We start from the raw sequence: 13,734 nt of genomic DNA on the forward strand, positions 1-13,734 counted from the left end.
GTCATATCCAAATAATTCTTCTCTTCCCTTTCACAAATGAGGAAATGAGGGCAGATTCAGTGATTTTTTTCCTGGGGTCCATCAAACAATGATAGGAAGTGCTCTAGTATTAAGTTTCCGTGAGGACTCAGGCCAGTATGTATTTTCTTGCTGCACCGCCAGTGAATCTTAGTTATGGAAATATGCAAGAGGTAGAAAAAATATTCTCGTTTGAAAATGTAGATTATAGATATCTTAAAAGCATATGACAATTTTCATGGGTACTTAATTTTCTGATTTAAATAATTCTTTAAACATCTCTATTACTCCAGCCATTTTGAAAGAAATAGTGACTGATTTCCTTGTTCTTAGTGTTAAGGTGTTACAGTAAGTGGAAATGGAGCTATTAAAGAGGTTTCTCTAAATCCTAGTCTAATATTTGATAAAGTTACAATTTTATTTACATCTGTCTTCACGAAATTTTAAATTTTGTTTGTATGAATATTTGCATAGTATAAATATATAGAAAGGGTCTAAGATTATGTCATAATATCTATAATTACAAGCATGTGTCTCTTGTTTAGTTGGTATTTATTAGTCCATGATGTTCAGGATGAGAACTTTTGCAAAAAGTACCTTTTCAATAGAATGAAATTTTTAATTACATTAGATTACATCAGCAAAAACAAGAGTGAGTGTATAAAGTAAAATTTTATGATTTTTGTTGCCAGAGCACACACTAAACTCATGTTTTAATTTGAGAATATTTTCAAAGCCATCTGCTGCATCTCTAGTAATTCTGAGAATGCAATCAGTTCCCAATTACCTTCTCAAAAGAAGGATAAAGTGAAGCAGTGAGTAATCCAAAAACTATTTATATTTGGCTAATTATCTTTTACTTTTTTTCTCTCGAAAGTTTTCTCATACGTATACCTAACTTCTCACATACTCACTTTCTTTTCGCAAATTAGAAATGAATGAAACTTTAAACTTTTTTTTAAGTGACCCAACTCTCCTGGATAGTGAAGGAGAACAAAACATTCTATCTTAGTAAATACTCTGCGAATTTTAGTCTACAAAGCGACATTTTAAAATTTCATAGGTTTGCTTTTTTCTTTAAAGGTAGTGACCACTCTGAGCATAATCTGTAGCACCAAAGGAAAGAATAATTCATAGGAATCAGAAAACATTCTATTAAAAACCATGGGGTATCATTTTTCTTTTTCTTTTTTTTAGGTGAAGCAACCCTTGGTTAATCACAGATTGCAAGGACTTTGTCAGCTTACAATCCCTTATTTTTTTATTTTTTACACCTACAGCACCTGGTCTTCCTAGGTGGTCTACTATCCAAGTACTAACCCAACCTGACCCTGCTTAACTTCCGAGATTAGACGGGATCAGACTTGTTCAGGGTGGCAAGGCCGTAGATGGGGTATCTTTTTTCTCTTTCATTTCTTAGTACATGATTTTAATGGAAATATGTATGTATGAAGAAACACAAATTTGCTATTTTAGATATAGCTCTGTCTAGTATGGGCTGGCACTATTAACCCCAGCGGGATCCTATTCACGATAGCCTGCAGTCCTGTAGGCTACTTCTTAATTTACAGATTTTTGATAACATACAGGAGGTTATAGTAATATGGTAAATATTCTTGGCTGCCCTCAGCATTAAAACAACTCACACTTTCTCAAACAAACAAACAAACAAACAAACAAACAATATTGTCTCTCCCATCTGAAAGGCCAGGATGTAAAGACTTCACCTATGACTTGATCAGTGTTTCTGCTCCATATTTCTGCCCTTTTCTTGGTTCATCTTTGGTTTATCTTAATATATATCTTCTGGCTAATTTCTCTCATGGTAGCAAAAGTGCTCTAAAAGTTTTTGAACCCCCTCCGTGGATGCTACCTGGAACATCAAGCTCCAGTCCTAGGCTTCCCTCGGATTAGACAAGTTTAGTTTTTCGATTCACCCTGAAACAGTCACTGGTGTCTCTGGATACCATATGGATTGGATTGTCTCAGGTTTGGGTTATGTATCTGTCCTTAAACTAACCACCATGTAAGAAGTATGGTAATGTGGATTGGTAAAGAAACAAGGGGCCAGGAGTGGAGTCATTTTTCCTAAAATTTGATGTATGACTCACAAAAATACCACATACTATAATTTCATTAAATGAGTAAGAAACAAATAAAGTACTTTTACAATGAGAATGAATGTAGAGAATTATCTTTTGTTGTTTTTGGTTAAAATAGTTTGCTAATGGATATATATTTATATATAATATTATATTTTTAAAAGCACTTCAATTACCATCAATGCTGTTATATTAATTTTATCATGAGTGACAGTTTTATTTCTCAACAGTATTTTTATAAATTAAATTTTTAATGATTGCAAATTTTTATATTTAACATGAATATCAATACTTATACAATGTTTAATATTGATATTATTTAATACAGAATATATTAATTATATAGCTTATTTTATATTAATATTACTTCAATATGTTAATGTTATAGAATGTTTAATATTCACACTATACAATTAAGACTATTAGAAGTGTGCTTTTTCATAGAAGTTCTATAACTATGAACCAACTATTAATTGTATTTTAGCTGAAAGTATCTGCTAAATTCTGTTTCTGAGCCTGCGTAATTGGTGGCATTAGGATTTCTAACACCTTAATGCCAACTAAGTTTATTAATTCAGAAAATATTTATTAACCTCCCCCCTACCCCATGTGCAATATGCAGCCCAAAAGCAGTGTGAAGAAACAGAAAAAAAAATTCCTTTTCTCACTGATCTTACATTTTATTGGAGGGAGACAAACAATAAAAAGATAAATAAGTAAACAAATAGTGTATCAAATGTTTTTAAGTTCCATAAAAATAAATCAATCAATAAAGCAAGGTGAGTGGATAGAGACCAGTGTAGTGGGTGCAGATGTGAATTAGGTGAGTAAAGAAAGACTGATAAAATGAAATTTGAACGGAGATAATGAATGTGGAAGAAGGAGGCCAAGAAGGCACTAGGTTCGTGGGGAGAGGTCATTGGCAGCACTAGTACTAATGTTCAGTGTTTGGGGAAAGAACAAGTGCTGTGGCCAAATCAGGAGCTCACTTGGTTGGTTTCAGAAGCAGGGAAGGAGATAATTATGGGAAGAATTTAAATGTTGAGGTCAGACAGAGTCAGCACGGTTTAGAAATTTGTAGGAGGTCCTTATTCAGACTTCAGATTTTATTCTGAGGAGGGCAGCTGTTGCAGATTCAACATGAAGGTGACATGATCTGATATTTTAAAAGTTCTGTCTGGGCTGTGCGTGAGAAAAGGCTATGGGGGGCTGTGCTTCATGTTTTATACTTAAGCATTTTTGGCTTTCAATGTATCACTTACTGTTGTAGCAGTTACCCGTATCATCTCATTTAATTCTTATAACTCTGGGAAGTAGGAACTTTTACCCCCAATTTACACATTAGCCCATGACATTATAAGGAGTTAAGTAAATCTTGTGCTAAAGCAGCAGAGCCAGGGGTTATAGCAACATGCTCCTCAGACTATAAAGCCTGAAGCTGCAGCCACAGTATGGCCTTTTATCATGTACCTTTCGGCCTCTCCTATATAGTAGATTAGGGCCTGGTTAACAGTGTATTGGCCCAGGGTAGTGCAGATTTAATTAAGGGACAAAGGCAATAATATTTATTTTAGTAAACAGTAATTTTTGGAAAACCTTTTCTTTAAAATAAAACAAATCAGACTATACAAGGCAAACCTCTTATCAATTCTGATTATCCTTATTAGTTTAGAATTGTTTTTTTCTTAGAGCATATAAAAATTGGAAAAATTGCGAATTTTCAAATTATGAAATAAACTATGTTTACCTGTAGTTAAATAACACAAAGTTAAACATAACTATATAATTATGCAGTTGTAACCTAAAACACTGTATGGCATACGGTGTCTAGATCATGCTTAAAACTAGAAAATAAAATATAATTATTCAGAGAGAGCTAATAAAATATTTTTATCTGCATTCTTCTAGTTATACACTAATAAAATTATTAGACTGTGTTATTTAAGCCAATTACTATTGTCTGTGGTTTAACTCATCTCAGAAAATATACTATCTGCATCAGAGACAAGGGGAGGAAAATGCCATGATGCTCACCTCTGTCCAGCTACCTTTTCAATGAAGCAATACGTACCTTTTTTTTCACATCACGGTTATGATTGCAAACATGCACTCATGGGTGGGAGGGGTGAGAGATACATAGCTAGGCAGACAGACAGACAGACAGACAGACAGTCAGTCTCTGCAATCATTTTGTAAATACATATACACATTTTTGCATGGACGATTATGTATATATGCATATATAATATATGTGTGTATGGTGTAGTCACATAAAAGGTTAAACGACTCTTTCCCCCCCAAATCTCTTACTGAACATAAAATTATTTTTTAAATGAGGAAAGTTTTTGACATGAATTATTTTAACTAAAGTTGAAGGAGGTATGTTCTTACTTTGAAAAACTCTATTTCTGGTCTTCAAAAGTATATATATGTATGTGCTCAGATAACTATTAGGTAATTGAAATGCCAGTGGTGACTAAGGCATTTGGTCTTTCTGAGTGATTTTTTTGGGTCATCATTTTGACTTCTATTGACTGTCACTAGCAGAAGTTGGAATTGATTTTTTTTAGAGAAATTTTAAATATTCAGATTAAAACTAATATATATATATATATCTTCTGATGTGTTTATATACATAAAACAAATATATAAAAAGAATACACACACACACACACACACACACACACACAAACACACATACACCCAACCATAATAGTTTGTGAGTGTCTAGTATAATCGGTCATGTACTACAAAGTTGAAAATCCCTACTGCATAAAAATATGTTTGAAAAAACCCTTTTTGAAAATCACTCTTTCATGCCAATAAAGACATTGAAATGTACTAGATGTTGTGAACAGATGTACATTCTTCTACTTAGGCATTTGGTCAATTTATTCACGGAAAAACTGAAAGGGAGAGAAATAGCATAATGACTACAGTAAACATTGAATAGTGAGCCAATGATTTTTGAGTGTGTCTAAGATCTCATTCAAACCTTTCAACAACCTGTGAAGTAGATTGTTGCCATTTTAAAAATTAGGAAACTAGTTAACTTCCCTAAAATATTTTAAGCATAAACCTCTCTGACCCCAAAGGTATGGTTTTCACATCACCTAATTTAAAAGCAATTATGTGAAGAAGGGAAGTATACCTTTCAGAAAAACCAAAGCGGGTATAATGTTTCTATCTGATGTGTTGTAAGCAAGAAATAAAGAAAAAAAGATTGCATTTACCCTATTTGATTCATAGAATGCAAGAAATGCAAAAGTGAACCTAAATTTTCTGAGAAAGACTGAGAGGAAACAGCAAAATCATTTGTTTCCTAATTATAAGTTTCTACACTGAGTGGGACTCCCCTATCAGTGTACTGCCCTTGTCTTGGAACTTTTATAGAAATCTTAATTGATAAATATACATGTCTCTTTCTATGTTAAGATACCTTTTATTCTCTGATAACTTTTTCAGTTTTAAAGTTTCAATAATAATGTCTTTCATGAATAAATGTAGCATACAGTGGAACATACAATACATTTAAATGTTCACCGAGACCAGGAGTTTGCATTGTTATTAATAACAATGCTGTTTATAAAATAATTTTGTTGAAATTAAGGAACAAATATTGCTGGGAGGATTGAAGAATCCAAGTGTGTTCTTTTCCCCCAGATTTTCTGTTTAAAGCGTACAGACTCGCTGTTTATTTACAAGAAAGTGGTTCTCGCAGCTAGCCAGTTTAAATAGAGGTGGCAGAAATAACATGACATTTCTTAGGAGGGGGTGGATGGGGTGAGTAGGTGGCATGGTTCTCCTTCCAGAAGATCCTGGATATAGGTAGTGCTGGAAGACAGCTTTCAAATATTTATATATTCAATCAAAACAGAGAAGAAGGCTACTTCCAATTCTACTTTTATAACTAAATATTTAATCATAATGTAAATTTTATATTTTAATGCTTATGTTTACTTTTATATACTCCGTGTAATTCTGGCTTTTTTGTATATCTTGGGAGCACATTCTATAGGAAAATGTATATTCTGTAGAAGCTGATGTAATGGATTCGTTATTTTATTGTTACTGGTAGATAAATTAGGACTAGCTTTTTGTTATAAATCGTCTGTCATAAATTTTAGTTTAATGTTCCATCTTATTTTTCAACTTTACCATTTCAGTTTATTTTAAAATTCTTAATAATGTTTATAATTCGCATTATGACAAATCAAGAAGGTAGATGGAGATATATTGCATTCAGTAAGTCACGAGTTTTAATTTATAGAATAGCGAGAATCCTATTAACAAGTTAATCAAAAGAGAAGTTAAGAATTCAATAAGGACAAATTGGATCAAGTTTTAGAAAAGTAATTATAATAGTAATAAAAAAAGCCTTTCTGAAGCATATTTGTTGAGTATCATTTACTACTTGTTCCCTTTTTATGTCTTCGTCTTATTTTACCCTATTATGGAAATTTCTTTAAGGTCAGTACTTTATATATTCTGTTAAAAGGTTTCACAACCAGTATATAGCACATATTTAAAACAGACCATTAATAGGAAAGACACAGAGCTTAGTGTAATAAGCATTGTACAAAGGCCGACTATGATGGAGCAAATATAGCTTACAAAACAGCTTGGAAACAGCATGTGTTTTTATGAATTTTTTGTTTATTTTGTCTTTGATCTACACTGAATTTCATTCACTCTAATGCTCTTTACTACTGAAAAGGTTTTGCTAAAATATTTCTTCGGCAAATATTGATAAAGTACCTGCTGAGTGGCAAAAATTAAGCAAAGGTTTAGATATAAAGTAATAAAGCATATATAAACACAACTTTTATGATTTTTTTAAGTTAGCGACTATTATAGTTTTAAATAAGTGATCATTCAAAGAAATATATGATTACAGATTGCAATAAGCTTTATAATGGAAAAATTGAGGAGATGAGAAAGGGTAAAGTAACTCACTTTATATCAAATCAGGAAAATTATCTTATAGGAAGTAGTATTATAATTGAAATCTGAAGGATGGATAGAAATTTCTAGAAAATGGAGTAATGGTTGAAGTGGTTAGAAACCATAAGGATATGTAGACCAAGGTAATAAATATTTATCTTATTTTAAATTAAAATTATTTTAGGTAGAGGAGTATGTAATCCCATTATACTTTTGTAATGTTACCCTCGCTGTGTTGTATGAAGTGGACTTGGGCTTCATCTGGATTGTAGAGGTGAAGAGGGTTTGTGTGTGAGTGTGTGTGTGTGAGTGTGTGTGTGTGTGTGTGTGTGTGTGTGTGTGTGTGTGTGTGTGAGAGAGAGAGAGAGAGAGAGAGAGAGAAAGAATATGTGGTGCAGTCAGGTTCGCCTCTTGTTGGATTGAATAGGGCTGGTGAGAAAGATGGAGGTTTGAAGAATGTCTTCCCCTTTAGGAACATGAGTAACTGAATAATCAGTATTGCCATTTCTTGTGATGAAGAAATGAGATACAAACTAGTTGTTGGCAGTATCAGAAGTTGAGATAGCTAGATATAAATGTAATAGATCTAGATGTAAAGACATAAATGTGCGTATTGGTATCATTGATTGATTAATTGAAATTGTTTAATGTGGATATCATCGCCAAATGAATAGCATTAAAAGCAATGGGAATAGAAGGCATCACCTTGCTGAGGAAATAGAAGAGCATTACTACAAAGTGAGTTATTAAGAGATTGAGTAGTCAGTAGTTAAATAGAAGAGAATTATATAAGAAAGAAAGAATTAGAGACAGGCAGAGGGATAGGAGAAAATAACTAGCAGTCTAAGAGAAAGAAAGAAGGAGAGAGAGACTTGGGAGGAGTAGAGATTCAAGTATAACATGATCAATTGTGTAAAATAAGCACTGAAAAGTATCCATATGATTTGACAGTCATAGAGGTTTTAAAAATATAGTTTTTGGAGTTATAAGGGAGGAGATTTGATTAAAATTGACGACTCAAAAATTTCCAGCATGATTGAGAGAAAAGTCGATGGCAATTTAGTGGAAATGGTGGAATAAAATACTATCGTTTGTGTTTGTTTTGAAATGAGAGTCACTGCAGAACACTTGTATGTTGTTAGAATGACCATCAGGGAGGGGTGCTGATGATTCAGGGAAAGGTGCCTTCAAAGACAAGGGGAGGTAGATTGTTTCCAGAACACATGGTCATATCAGCTTTTAATAGAAAAAAAAAGATATATTTCCACCATTGTTAGTGAATAAGATGATGGAAAAGATAGATTCAGGACCATGTGGATTCATAGACTTTTTTTGATACAATAAGAGGCAGTTTCTGCCAAATGGCTCTTAGTTTCTCAATGAAATGTGATGCAAGGCCTTGCTTGTTCATTGAAATATACATAAGTTCATTCTGTTACAAAAGGAATGGATCTAATTATAAGAAAGTTTGCCTAGAGTCAATTTTTACATGAATTGCAAGTCTATACCGCTCAAAGACAGTGAAAAGTCCAAGACTTGTAGTTTTATTCATTTATTAGGCTTTAACTTTTTGCTCTGATGAGGACATTGGATATCAACTCAACAGTTTAAACATGTAGTTAAAAGAAAAGAGTTATTCTTCTCTAAACGAATGCTGATAATTTTACATAATTCTTTATAAATAGAAATGTTTGTTATTTATAAATACAAATATGTATGGTATATTAGTCCTTCACACATACACACACACACACACACACACACACACACACACAAACACACACCCCACAGAAGTAACCTTGCAGAAATTGCAATAACTTTTATTTTGCAGAAAGAAGTCCATATTGTTGTTTTTATTTCCCATATTTGGTTTGCAGAGCAATTTTACCATAAATATGTTATAAGCTCTATCTGAAAATTATCATTTAAATGGGCTTTTGAATTTCAGCATCTGAAAATAGGTCTGCTGTTTCCTCATGGCTAATGATAGCAACCATAACATGACCCAAAACTAATAAAAATAATATAAGACAAAAAAAATCTGAATGCATACATCTAAATAATTATTTCTATATTGGGTAAATTAATCTTTAATGTTAGTTTAATGAGAAAAGTTGGACAATTTAGGGTATTTTTTCCATTTATATTGTGAAAAGTTTTTATGGTATTTTACGAGTTCGACAGATATAAACAAAGATTAATTTAGCCTATTTTCACTATTATTGACATCTTTGTGGATTATGTGCTTCCTTCGAATATTGCAATTTTGCCTTTAAAATCAGAATTCTTTTCATTGTAGCATAGCAATTTTCAATAGGAAATCTGGTGGCATGGAAAATCTCCAGTGAGGACATCAGTTCTCACCAGAAGCACTTTCTCCCAGCACTCCTTTCTGGTAGAAGCTGGGCTCCTAGTGGAAATGATGCCGCTATTAGGATGATCTGAAGTACTCTGGAGAGAGACCTTCTGCTCAGTTACCATTCCGGCTGGAACCTGCTATGACAGTTGTCAACAGTGCCCTTTCTGATGTTTCCCAGTTGTGTTCCATTTAGAATAAGTACTTAAAGAGACACCTGCTAGGCAAGCCAGAATAGAGAAGCGGCATGGTTCTGGCAAACATATGTAGACAATAATATCCCTTTCCTACCTTGGGCAATAACTTAATAAAGCCTTTAAGACAACAGAATCTTAAGTAGTCATCCTTTTTGTTGTTGATGAGAAGGAGGGAGATGAATACCAGCATCAAAACTTTCTTTGTGTGCCTACAGCTGTGATCTGGGCACTGCCACACTTTCCTGCTGCTATGACTCTCTAGCCATATGCTGCCGTTTAAAGTACAGCCTATGATTCAGGCTGCAACCTTGTGAAATTGGCATATAGGCTGTCATCACTGTGCTCCAAATGCCCGACAAGCCAGAATTTTTCTTCTTCCTATGAAGATTAGACAAGATCCTCCAAATGTCAATCATATAGATGGCATATATTCTAAAGATATAAGGAGAGGTATGCACTTCAAGAAGAGTGAAGTTTATTCATTTTCTCTTTAGGGAAAAGTACAAAGAAATTTATTAATAGAATGAGAAATAAAAAACATATATACCCTAAACCTATTACAAATTTTCAGTGAATAACGAAAAATGATACTCCCAGCACATCATCTATATATGACAGATTAGGTATTTGGATCACTGGGGTTGGGCGGACAATGGTCTCCCTTTTGGAATTTGGGAAGTGTTGAAATGGAAAACAAAAATGAAAAATTAGGTTTACGTTTCCAAAAGAGACATTTTATGTTTTGTCTTTATCCTCAAGAATTATAAAATAAAAACATGATAGTGCAGATAGATCTACAGATAAAAGTAAAATAAACTCTCTTTACTCCCCCAAATGTCATATTTGTTCTTTTTCTATTATGTGATTACAGATAAAATGTAATATCCTGGACTGGATATAGGTCATAAAAACAACAAATGACAATTTGTATTCTGTTTTCTCACCTTCCCTGACTTCCAGCTCAAAGGGACTCGCCCCTGACCTTAGCACTGTGTGCCTTGCCTAAATATTGACTCCTCTCATCTCTATTGGTCTTGAGCTGTGTTGGGTTTACTTAATTGCCACTCCCAGTAAAATATAGTATGCATGGGAATAAGGTGTGTTACTTGCCTAGGGGGATCTGCAATTTATTCATGAAGTCAAAAATCATTTGAAATTCAAAGAATTATTTTACTGGTAAAATTCCAGGCACTGAGAGGATCCATACAGGAAATGAGTTTTAGCCATAGGGACTGTATATGTAGTTCTCCACAAACATTGCATGTTAGAGCTGCCTAGTGGAACTTTAAATGCATCACTAGTTTATGTGTTCCTTAAACTGAGTGTTTTATATATGTATTCTATACAGTTCTGTCTGTTAATTCTTTATGATGAATAATCAACATTTTCCCCACAATATTTAAAACAAAAAAAGTGGGAAAAATAATTGTTTGTAACTGGAATGTAATTTGCTAGTGGAGCGATTTTAAGATTGAAGGATATTCATTAGATTGATTGAAGCAGACAGTAGGCAGTAGTCACTTTGCACATTTTTTTCTCAAAGGACATATGAAATATCTCCTGTATCACTTTGTGTACGTGCCTGAGCTTTTAGAAGGAATATTTTCCTCATTGCCTTCTTTCTCTCTCCCAATCTTAATTCCTCATCTTTTTTTATGTAGCAAAACTCACCTCTTATAGACTGTTTCATTTGATTAACTATCACACTGATTACTGAATTGCTCTTTCACACAGTTTTACTTCCAAATATATTGCTTTTCATTCACTGTAAAGTCGCTTTTGGAGGGGGATGATATCATAGCACTTGGTATATAAATATATTGCCACTTACCATATCTTATTGCAATTATTTTATTTCTTCTATACTAAGATATTCCCAAGGTCAAGTACATTGTTTTTGTATTCCTGGCATCTAGTTATCTAGTTCCTGGCACATAGTGTGCACTTAATAAAGGTTTGCTGAATGAGAACGTTCATGAATATAGAGATGCTTGTTGAGTGATTCTTTAATTTCTTTGTCCTCTCTTCCACCTGCCTTTGTTTTTCACTGCTCTAAGATATGTTCAGCATTGATTAGATTTTTAAAAATTTCTCATAAACAGCTTTCAACTTCCTAAACTTCCTAAACAGTAGTTATTCCATATCAGCAGAGGGGTTAAATGCATGCCTCACTAGTTGGATGCCCTTGGGCAAGGTATGTAACCAACCTGTGCTTTTGTTTTCCTACCTGTAAAATGAAAATAATGATACCTATCTACCTAATGAGCTAGTTTTGGATTAAATGACTCCACACATATAAAACACGTAGGACAGTGTCTAACACATAGTAAGCGTTGGTCAATGTTAGTAATTATTATTAATTCTTACTTTAACAAAAAAATAATCCATTGAGATAATTTGATGATGTTAGAAAAGATTGTCTGTTCCTCCCCTGAAGAATTTGTATTTTATCGACATCTCTTCCGCTGAGAAAACTTCATGATATCAGAAATAAGTCTAATTGTTATAATTCAGTAATTTGAGGTAATTTATATTTCTGCTTTCTGTAGCATGGCCTAGTCATGTCTCTTTTGTTTATTATAGTTTTTATTGATTTAAACAGAGATACTTTATAGGCATTCATCATGCTAGTTCATGGTGAAGGTACAGACTTTTTAATGGAAATTTTAAACCCACAATTTTCTTTTATTAGTTTAGTACAATGATTAATATTCTCAAAATAAACAAAGGAGTAAAAGCCTAAGAATCTCTAATATCTCTAACAAGACAGGCTTTTATTAGTGTCATATCAAAGTCATTTAACCACTATGTGGTTAAAACTGTCTTATTTAAACCAGGTTATGTCACAACACTGTTGCAGATAAGGTGAATAGTTCACACTGTACTGCATGTTCAGTCTCTCATAATTAAGCTTCACAATATAAAATTTCACTGTAGAGCCGCTTTAGACTCTCAAATGGCATAAGACCTGAAAATCTCTACATGTGCAATCTGTCAGTTATGAATGGGGTTTGTTTTCTGAATGTATGATTACAGTCAATTGTTTGAAATTAGAAAGCTGTATTACTACAGAAACAATGTTTTTAAGAAGTTAGGAGAACAGGCTAGCCCACAACCGTTTGCCTGGAAATTACCTTAAGAAAAAGTTCTGTAGAATGTTACTAATATATTCCCGTTATATGAAAAAAAATGCTTTCATAAGTTCATCATGGGATGAAAAGACTGTCTTTCCTTCAACTCTTGACTATAATTTCCCTGCTAGTTGTCCAATCCAATTTCTGTACAGAAGGATTTAGTTCTCCCTCACCTCAAGCCTACATGGTATAGCAGAAAGTTGAACAGGGCAGGCGTTAGAATGACTGAGAAAGGGATTGTAACGAGAGAGGGAGGAAGAGAATGGAGTTGATTTAGGGAGAGAGAAACGGGATTTGTTTCCTACAGTCTCACAGCTACTTCTTTATATCCATAGCCTCCAAAGTGAGTAGCATGGTCCCCAAGGGGTAGTTGATATGATGCATTGTAGTGGAGGAAAAAAAAAATAGAAACTCAATGTAGTTTTTCTTATAGAAAATGAAAATTAACCTTCTAATATTTAATATGTGATTGAAACTTCATCCCATAACTACAATCGTTGCGGTTATTTATACCTTCGTGAGGTGTTCTGCGGGAAGAGTGGTAGAACCAGCACATGGGGAGATAACAAGTGGTGTCCTTAGTCACATATTCGCTTTTGCTGTAATGTCTCAAGTTCCATGTTCACTCTGTTATGTGAAATAACAATTATATCATTCTACCATAAATAAACTTTCAAATGGACAAAACACAAAACTGCTAATGGAACCTAGCAAACATCAAGAAAATGACATTTTTACTCCTAGAATAAACTTTACATCAAATAGATTATATTTTCTAAACTGATGATCTCTCTTATGTGATAAGAAGTCATACAAAATATTGAAAATGTAAAAGATATTTGAAATCAGATGTTATACTGTCTATTGTTAGTGATGCATTTTACCCTAGGTATTTATTGTGCCTCGATAAGCTAACTGTAAATAGATGGATATAATTGAAAATGGATAGTTATATGTAATAAATTTATGTTTATATCTTATTT

General features: G+C 33.2%; 1 protein-coding gene and 1 pseudogene across 1 annotated transcript in view; one reads left to right on the forward strand and one right to left on the reverse strand.

The window, feature by feature from the left end:
- PCDH9 (protocadherin 9) overlaps positions 1 to 13,734 on the forward strand; it is an 884,562-nt gene that overhangs the window by 245,709 nt on the left and 625,119 nt on the right. The window lies entirely within an intron of this gene.
- Positions 1,290 to 1,408, reverse strand: LOC111733201 (annotated as a pseudogene).

The sequence above is a fragment of the Pteropus vampyrus genome, unplaced genomic scaffold (assembly GCF_000151845.1).
Source record: "Pteropus vampyrus isolate Shadow unplaced genomic scaffold, Pvam_2.0 Scaffold13, whole genome shotgun sequence".
Classification (NCBI taxonomy): domain Eukaryota; kingdom Metazoa; phylum Chordata; class Mammalia; order Chiroptera; family Pteropodidae; genus Pteropus; species Pteropus vampyrus.